This window comes from Chinchilla lanigera, unplaced genomic scaffold, assembly GCF_000276665.1.
Source record: "Chinchilla lanigera isolate Chin_1 unplaced genomic scaffold, ChiLan1.0 scaffold00005, whole genome shotgun sequence".
In the NCBI taxonomy this organism is placed as follows: domain Eukaryota; kingdom Metazoa; phylum Chordata; class Mammalia; order Rodentia; family Chinchillidae; genus Chinchilla; species Chinchilla lanigera.
Genome location: NW_004955406.1, coordinates 5794041 through 5802534, shown reverse-complemented (window position 1 = coordinate 5802534; position 8494 = coordinate 5794041). Strand labels below are relative to the sequence as shown.

Below are 8494 nucleotides of genomic sequence, written 5' to 3'. Positions count from 1 at the left end.
ACTGACAGAACTCCTATCACCTCAAATCTACAGCCAAATTTTTCTTGAAATGCACATGCACCAGGATGGGTCCTGTCCTCTTCTCAGGAAGGTGACTGTGGCAGTTAAAGTATCACCTTGATTGACTTTGGGATCTGTGCAAGGGAATGGTAGAGTACAAATATATGTGTGTCTGGGTAGAACATAAAGGTGTGGCCTTGGGCTGCATGTCTGGTCCCTCACCTTTTCCTCACTGTTCTCCTGCTCCACTTCCTGGCTTCCATGAACTAAGCAGCTTTGCTCCACCATGTCCTTCTTCCATGATGTCTTTGCCTTGGAGCCAGCTGGCCATGGACTGCATTCCCTGAAACTCCTTTAAATTGTGGGTGTTAGATATGGTGTCCCAGTGATGGGAAATCTGACTAACTGCTGTTCCAGAGCGTCAGTACCGTCTCCTTTCCCATTCTTGCTTTCTCTTTTCCATTCTCTGTCCCCCTTTTTCTGTCCTATGGAAGTGGAATGCATGAGGAATAGCAGTCAAGAGAGAAGTGGAGGACACTGTTTAAGCCCCTTCACCACTCATTACCCTATTTCTTCTTGATTCTTCCCAACTCCGATAATATTCTAGAAAAACCAAGAATTTTGATCTTCCACGGGTCCACCTTGGACCCAGCAATTTGGACTCATTCTACCAGTGCTTACAAGTATCCTGAGTTTAGACAAATATTGCCTTAGAGTGTTGACTTAAGGCAGGTCTCCTCTGGGAAGATGTAAAGATGGAAATATGTTGTTTCTTCTATCCCATAATCTTTCTGGATGCCAGACTGTACACTCACAGGCAGGCACTGAATATGAACATTGGCCATGCACTTACAGGTTACTTGCACATCTAAGCCTCTTTTGTATGCATTCGGACTTACAGGTGTAGAGTATACTTTTCCCAGGTAAAAGAGATCAACTGGAAAATTACAAGTTGACACTCTGAGGATACAAATAGATTGCAAACAGCTTCATAATATCTGATGTCAAATACCTAGTTTACAGTTGGGGTTTTTCACAAACTAAAATATATCATGGGACAAGTATATGCTTTCCATTGATGCGAACCATTATTCTATGATGAGAAACCTTTGCACAAATGCTGAAGCAATATACATGATTAAGTATGATTTTGAAATGCTGTAATTTTTGTTAGCTTTATTTTTTAATGCTACATTTCTACAGTATGACAGACCACAACACTATTTTTGTGTCAGGAACGATGCAGGAACAAGGCAAAGCAGGAATTGGGCCAGTATCCTCACACTTTATTTTAATAACCTACTGTATACTAGTTGCTAAAATCTATTACTGGGTATGTTCAGATGAAAAAAATTTTTAGACATATGTTTCAAGAAAAGGATTTTCTATTTGCTTCTCTGAGAGGGAATGGAAGATTTTCTTTTTTTTGTTTTTGTTTTTGTTTTTGTTTTTGTTTTTTTTCTGGTACCGGGAATTGAACTCATGACCTTGCACTTGCCAGGCAGGCGCTGTGCCACTGAGCTAAATCCTCAGCCCCAGAAGATTTTCTTATAACAGCAGTGTTTCCATAATAAAAGTAATTGGACATACAGCTCTTCTCATGGAACAAAGCCAACTGGAAACAACGTTCCCTAAGGGTGCATAACATTAAGCAAGGTAACTCAAAAGCCTGACCTAGGAAAATCTGAAATATTCTCCATGGCTTTGACATAAGACAAATTTTTTGACCAATAATAACCCAATACAAGTGTTCCTCTTGTGTTCCTTTGACCCTCCTCTGGGTCCTCGGTATTCTGCCCATTCTCAAAGTAGACGGAGAAAAAGAGGTTCACTTACAGAGGAGATAGACCTACACATGACACAGATCTAACAGAAGCAGATTTAATTTAGAAATCAAATCTAAATGTATGCCAAAGAGGAAAAGGAAATGTGTTTTGGGGACACATAGCAGTCTGTATTTCAGTGAGTGATACAGAGGGCTAACTATGCAAGAATAATTCAGAAGGAATGAACTAGATTAGAAGGTTGCCTTAATCTATTTAGGCTGGCATAACAAATGGATAGTTTATAAAGAATAGAACTTACCTGTCATAGTTCTGGAACCTGGGGAGTCCCAGATCATGACACTGGAAGATTTGAGAGCCTGATGTCTGGTTCAAGGACATTTGCTTCTTCATTGTGTCCTTACATGGTAGAAAGGGAAAGAGGGCTGTCTGTGACCTCTTTTATAAGAGTACTTAATCCACCCAAAAGAGTAGTGGCTGCAATAGCTTGGATTTTGGATGTCTCCCAGAGGCCAAGGTGTTAAAGACTTGATCCTCAGAGAGGAACTGTTCATAGGGGACAGAGCCTTCAAGGGGTGAGGCCTGGTGAAAGTATTTAGGTCATGAATCCATGTCCTTAAAGAGGATCTTAGGACTCCAGTCTCCTCTTTCTTTCTCTTTTGTTCCCACCCTGAGGTGAGCGTTTCTGTTTTACCATATGCTCCTTGCCGTTGTCACCAGACACCTCCTGTCCAGAGGCCTAAAAGCAATGGTCTGCCTATACATGGACTGGCTCTTCTAAAACCATGAGCCAGAGTAAACCTTTCTTGTTCTAAGTGGCTTAGCTTGGGTGTCTCTTATAGTAATGGAAAGCTGACTCACAGTCACATAATCTCATCTTAAAGACCCCACCTCCCAAGACTAGCACCTTAGGGGTTCGGTTTGCAGCATAGAAGTTTGAGAGGGACATAGCCTTCAGACCACAGCAGAAAGGTAGAAACTCAGTGTTGAAGCCGGCCCTAGATGTTCGTTGGTGGAATTCCAATTCCACTGAATGATGAAAATGATAATGGACCAATAAAGCACATGTACTTTTTAAAACTGTGGCCATCTATATAGTAAATTTTACCACTTTAACACTTTAAGTACTGTACACAGTCCAGTGGTATTAACTATATTCATGTCTTTATGCAAACATCACCACTATCCATCTCTATAACTTTTCTGTCATCTAAAGGAAGCCAACCCATTAAACAATAACTTATTTCCCCTCTCTTCAGACCTTGGTACTTCTGCTTTATTTTTCTATGAATGTGACTACTCTAGATACTACATATAAGTGAAATCATACAATATTTTGTTTGTGTGTGGCTTATTCCACCTAGCATAAGGTTTCAGATACACTTTTTAATAGCCTCTAGCTATATTTTATACCACTATCAAAACAGGAAGTCAGTGCATGGTTCCTGGACTGACAGGTCTGCCCAAGATTTGTAACTCCAAATATAAAGATCTGTTGTAGACTGAACTATTGCCTTGTAAATTTATACACTGAAGTGCAAAACTTCCCATGTGATTATATCAGAGTTAGGGCATTTACAGACATGATAAATGTGGTCTGTACCAATGATAAATGAGGCCTGTACCATGATAAATGATGTCTGTACCAATCGTTGATCACTAGAGAAAGAAAATAAGGTAGGCATACAGGAGTCACCTGCAGTGTCAGGCATGAAAGAGTACAAAAGGGCCATCTGTACACTGTAGATCCAAAGGATCCAGTCAAAGGTTGAAGGCCTGGAGCTCCCTGCAGAGTCCTGTGCAAGTCCACATTAGCAAGCCAAAAGGTCTGCATTGCAAGGATGAAGAGTCTGTGGTAAAAGCCAGAAGATAGACTCCAAGGCAATGGTAGGGACTGCAGATCCTCTGAAGAAATAGAAGCGAGCCTTCCTGATTCTTTGCCTTTTTTATTCCACCCAGGCTACAAACCTATTCATTGGTGCCACTCACACCCAGGTGGGTCTTTATCTTCAGTAAATCCTTTCAGTTGCACCCAGAACAATGCAAAGCCAATCAGCTGGGCGTTTCTTACTCAAGCTGACACCGCAGTTACCTATCACAAGGTCATATGGGTGGAATCCGGTAGAAGTCTTCATAAAATAGAAGAAGATACCAGGAACCTGTTTCTCCACCATATGAGGGGACATTGAGACAACCACCGTGTGCAAACTAGGAAGAGAACCCCTACCAGCACCTTGATCTTGGACTTCCAGCTTCCATAAGTGAAAAAACATCAATAAATTTCTGTGATTTGAGCCAGCAAGTGTACAGTAATTAGTCTGACAATTGAAGCAGCCTAAGTCAGGATCCAAACACAAAGGTAAAGGGAAGAATTTACACAAAACCGTCCTTCTAACACTGACTCCACTCTCAGACTGTTGCCAAAACCACCTTGCAGTTTGGCAATTCATCAGAAGGACTCAGAAAGCCTAACAATAACTGTTATACTCGTGATCTGAATTAATGCTTACCAAAAGAAGGGGCGTATAGCGCAGAGTCTGAGAGGGCTCCAAATGTGAAGCTTCTGTGGTCCTAAGGACCGTTTACCCTTCCAGGGTGACGTGTGACAACAGGCATGGGAAACTCACCAGGATTCATTGTTATAGAGTGAGAAATTGTTTCAGCATCAGAAAAAGGAATCGTTAATTCATTTTCTGGTGAAGGAATGGACCATGGTCAGATTTGAAATTGTTTTCCATTTGTGTGAATTGGTGTGACTATGTCATTGGTGAAAGAATTATGTGCATTCTAATAAACAGCTTCCAAGACTTTAAAATTATCTCCAGATAACCTGCTTGTGATTGTCTGGAAAGCCTGATAGCAGGAGGTTTTATTTCTCAAGGATACAGATATTGATTCCCTATCTTGACTTTCAAAGTTGTTCCAGCAATGACTTTCACTAGTTTCATGGCTGGAAAACTCATTCACATGCAGCAGAGCCCACACCCAAGTCAACATCGTGTAGTTCTGAAAGCTGAGAATAAAGGAGACGGAGAAAGGAAGGGCATTTCATTTCTCTTATCCCCCTTTGTGTCATTTGATTTATTCTAACAAGTGTGTATGACACCCATCCCCAACACTTTGCTTAGAAACCAAAACCCCCAAGCTGTAAGATGGAGACTGAACAGAAGGAAGCACCCACTATGCTCCGTGGCATTTAGCATGACATTCTCCACCACCAGCAAATCACATGATTATCAGCTATTCTCCTGGAAGATTGTTTATCTCCGCTGCTCGATGATGTGTAGCAGCTGTTTACTGAGAGTGACTAGAAGACAAATGAGGGAAGAGAGCCTGGTTGTCAGATATGACAGATTCCTACAAGAAATGCCTTTCCCTATCTTCCACCTATACTGGGTAGGGTTTGCTACACCTCATGCATGTAGGAAAAAGCATGTTGACTTAGCTATGAGTGCTCCAGAAGGCTGAATCTCCCAAGTGCACAGACATTCTATAGTGGGGTTAAAAAGCCTGAAAATACCACTGCCATACATTCTCCATCTTGCATGTAATTTCACATATTTTATCTGAGTTGCTCTCCTAGCAATCAGTGTCATGTATTTAGAGGAGGACATTACTATTCACATGAACCTTAAAATTTTGTAGATTAAGTCAGGAATCTTGAGAAGAATGTAACCTTCAACTCTCCCCACCATGGCCTGTACTTGTCCTCTGACATCGATGTTTCCTAAAAAGAGAAGTCATCTGGCAAAAATGTCACCTTGCCCGCTGAATTCATTTAAGCCCATTTGAGCAGATGTTACAAATTTGGTTCACACCAACTTGCATAAAAACAACAGGCATCACTACGCACCAGTGAATCAGCAGATCATGGATCAGTTCCGAGTCTTTGGGCCTGGGAGAGCTATGGCTCAAATTCCCAGATTCAAGGTGGTGGGATCCTGGCATCCTGGCCGGGGTGCCTTTAGAAATGTGTCCAGAACGTCTCATATTTGCACCAACCAAAACCTGGCATTGCTGGCAACATAGAGGGAACGCAACCCAAAAGCAAGATGTTACCTATGCTGCCCCGGCTGCCTCAGCCTTACCTGCACCAGTCACATCTAAAAGGCATCATATTAAAGAAGTTCCTGAACTTCCTTTGGTGGCCAAAGCTAAAGGTGAAGGTTACAAGAAGACTCAGGAAGATGTTTTTGCTTCTTAAGAAACTTAAGGTCAAGAATGATATCAAAAGAAAAGTAAAAGTCTAGAATGTGTCTTATTCTCAGTGAGTAAGAGCTGGAAAGGGCAAAATGAGAATCCATCATTGTGTCCAGTGCAGAGGACCCTGCATCCTCTATAAAGAAGGTGATGGCACCCTCAGAAACTTCAGAAACATCCCTGGAGTTACTCTGCTTAATGGGCGCATTGTGTAAGTTGCTCCTTGTGGCCATGAAGGATATCCTACATTTGGACTGAAAGTGCCTAGGTGAATTTTATGACACTTGGTGTAAAGCTGCTTCCTCAAGAGTAACTCTAACCTAGCCAGGCATAGTGACACATACCTGAAATCCCAGCACTCTACAAGGCTGAGTCAGGAAGATCACAAGTTGCTCAGCCTGGGCAACTTAGTGACATAGCAAGACCTTGTCTCCAAATAAAAAGTAGCTAAGGGCTGGGGGTATAGTATCAAGGCCCTGGCCTATGACCACCATACTCAGGGATGTGATGAAGGAATAAAACACAGACAAGATTTCAGTTACCAGGGAACCTGGATGGTCAAAGCCCAATGAAGGACTAAGACCAAGAGGTATGGTGTTCCTGGCCTTTATGAGGCACACAGCTTGATTGGGGGGTGTGCTGCTGGGCTGTAGAAAGTGATGGGAGTGAACTGCTGATGTAGGCAAGGCTCAAGGACTGAGAGACAAAGCGTCTTTGGAAAAGCACATGGATACAAGTCATGAGTAACTAGAACCTGATTATCTGTTAACTAGACTACTGAGCTAGAAAGAATTTAGATAAGTCAAAGCCTTCAGCTACTATGTTATCTTGCTTTGAGGCACCAGGACTTTACAGACCATTCACTGCTTTCCACTCTGGCTTTTGGCTTAGGGATTAAGCTGGCCATAAGCCAGCAGTGGATCTCACCACAAGTCACATAGGCCCAGGATAGACTCTCAATTTATTTAATGCCAATTTATTAATATTAATCACTGCCTGCTCTGCACCACATCCAGCTGGTCTGCCACAATGTAGTTCAGTGTAAAGGCTCTTGGTTCAATCCCCAGTATTGTTAAAAAAAAACCAACTATAACCTGACCGTACATAAGATGAGCAATACAGCCCTCAGTAGAGTCTTGAAAAGTCCAGAGATCCAAAGAATCCTATGAGTAAAACACAGGAAAAGGCACTGTAACATCCTGAAAAAGAATCCACTGAAAACCTGAGAACCACATTGAAGCTAATCCTTAGGCAAAGACCATGCACTGCACCACCCACTCCTTGCCAGGCCAGGAGTCACACTGTAAGTGAACCAGGCAGCAGCTGCAGCCAAAGCAGATAAGAAGGGAGTTGTGGGCAAGAAGCCTGTGTCAGGGAGGAAAGGAGAGAAAGCTGCTGATGTTAAGAAGCAGAAGACTTTGGGGGAAAGCTCACAGCTACCAAGACACCAACAGCTGGAAAGAAACCTACTGCAGAAAAAAAGGAGTGTGCTGTCTAAACACTTAAACTGTGTAGACTCTGTTCATCCCATAAAAGTCACTTAAGTTTGGATAGTTTATTTTGAAGAAAGCCCTGATCAAAGAGGCAGTAGGGCAAACAAACAAAAAAAAAAAAAAAAAAAAAAACAAAAGGCCAGAGATCTCGAAAGTTAAATAAGAGGAAGAATGCTGGAATTTTTATAACACTATTCACTCGTGTAAATCATATTCAGAAACAGGCAGGTGCGAAGCAACAAAGAAATGATCTTATAATTTGTTTTGCTGTGAAAGAGTCCCACCATGTGAAGCCTGATTGCTGCTTTCTATCAAGCACTTTCCATGTGCCGGACACTGTGCATGCACTGTCTTTCCCTGGGAGGTGGACATGATCTTCTCCCAGTTAGGGACAAAGAAGTGAGTTCCTGAATGGTTTGCCACCGTCGCCCGTGGTTACAGTTTGCAAGGCTGGTGCGTTCACTTTCCATCACCGAAACAAAATAGCTGAGATAAGCAACTTATAGAGGGAAAAGTTTGCTTCTGGCTCACCGTTTCAGAGGTTCCAGCACATGGGCAGTTGGCCCAACCCTTTGGGCCTGTGACATGACATGGTGAAATCACGTGGTGGAAAAAATGGACTCACAACCCCAGCTGGAGCCAGAAAAGGCAAGGAAAGGCCTGGGGTTCCACGCCCTTTCCAGGCCACACCCCCAATGACCTCACTTCTTCCTTCATGCCCCACCTCTTAAAGGGTCCACTTCCTCCCAGTGGCACGGTCCTGGGGACTAAGCCTTTAACGTATGGGCCCTGGGGGACATCCAAGACCACAACTGGATTCAAATCTAGCACTGACTTCCAAACCTGTGTTTTCTACCCTGCAATAGTTGCCTGTCATGCATCCCCTACTGCTACTGGGATCTGGCACTGCAGAAGGAAACATCCATCCCAAATGCCATTGTAACCCCATCCAGGCTTCAGTGAGATTGAACTGGTTCTCCTCTCCATTGCCTGATATTTCACCTTTGAGCAGCACTG

The 8494-nt window shown here is 42.8% G+C and overlaps 1 pseudogene; it reads left to right on the top strand.

The window, feature by feature from the left end:
- The first annotated feature begins 5654 nt into the window (after positions 1-5654).
- On the top strand, positions 5655-6199 carry LOC102015374 (annotated as a pseudogene).
- Positions 6200-8494: the final 2295 nt, after the last annotated feature.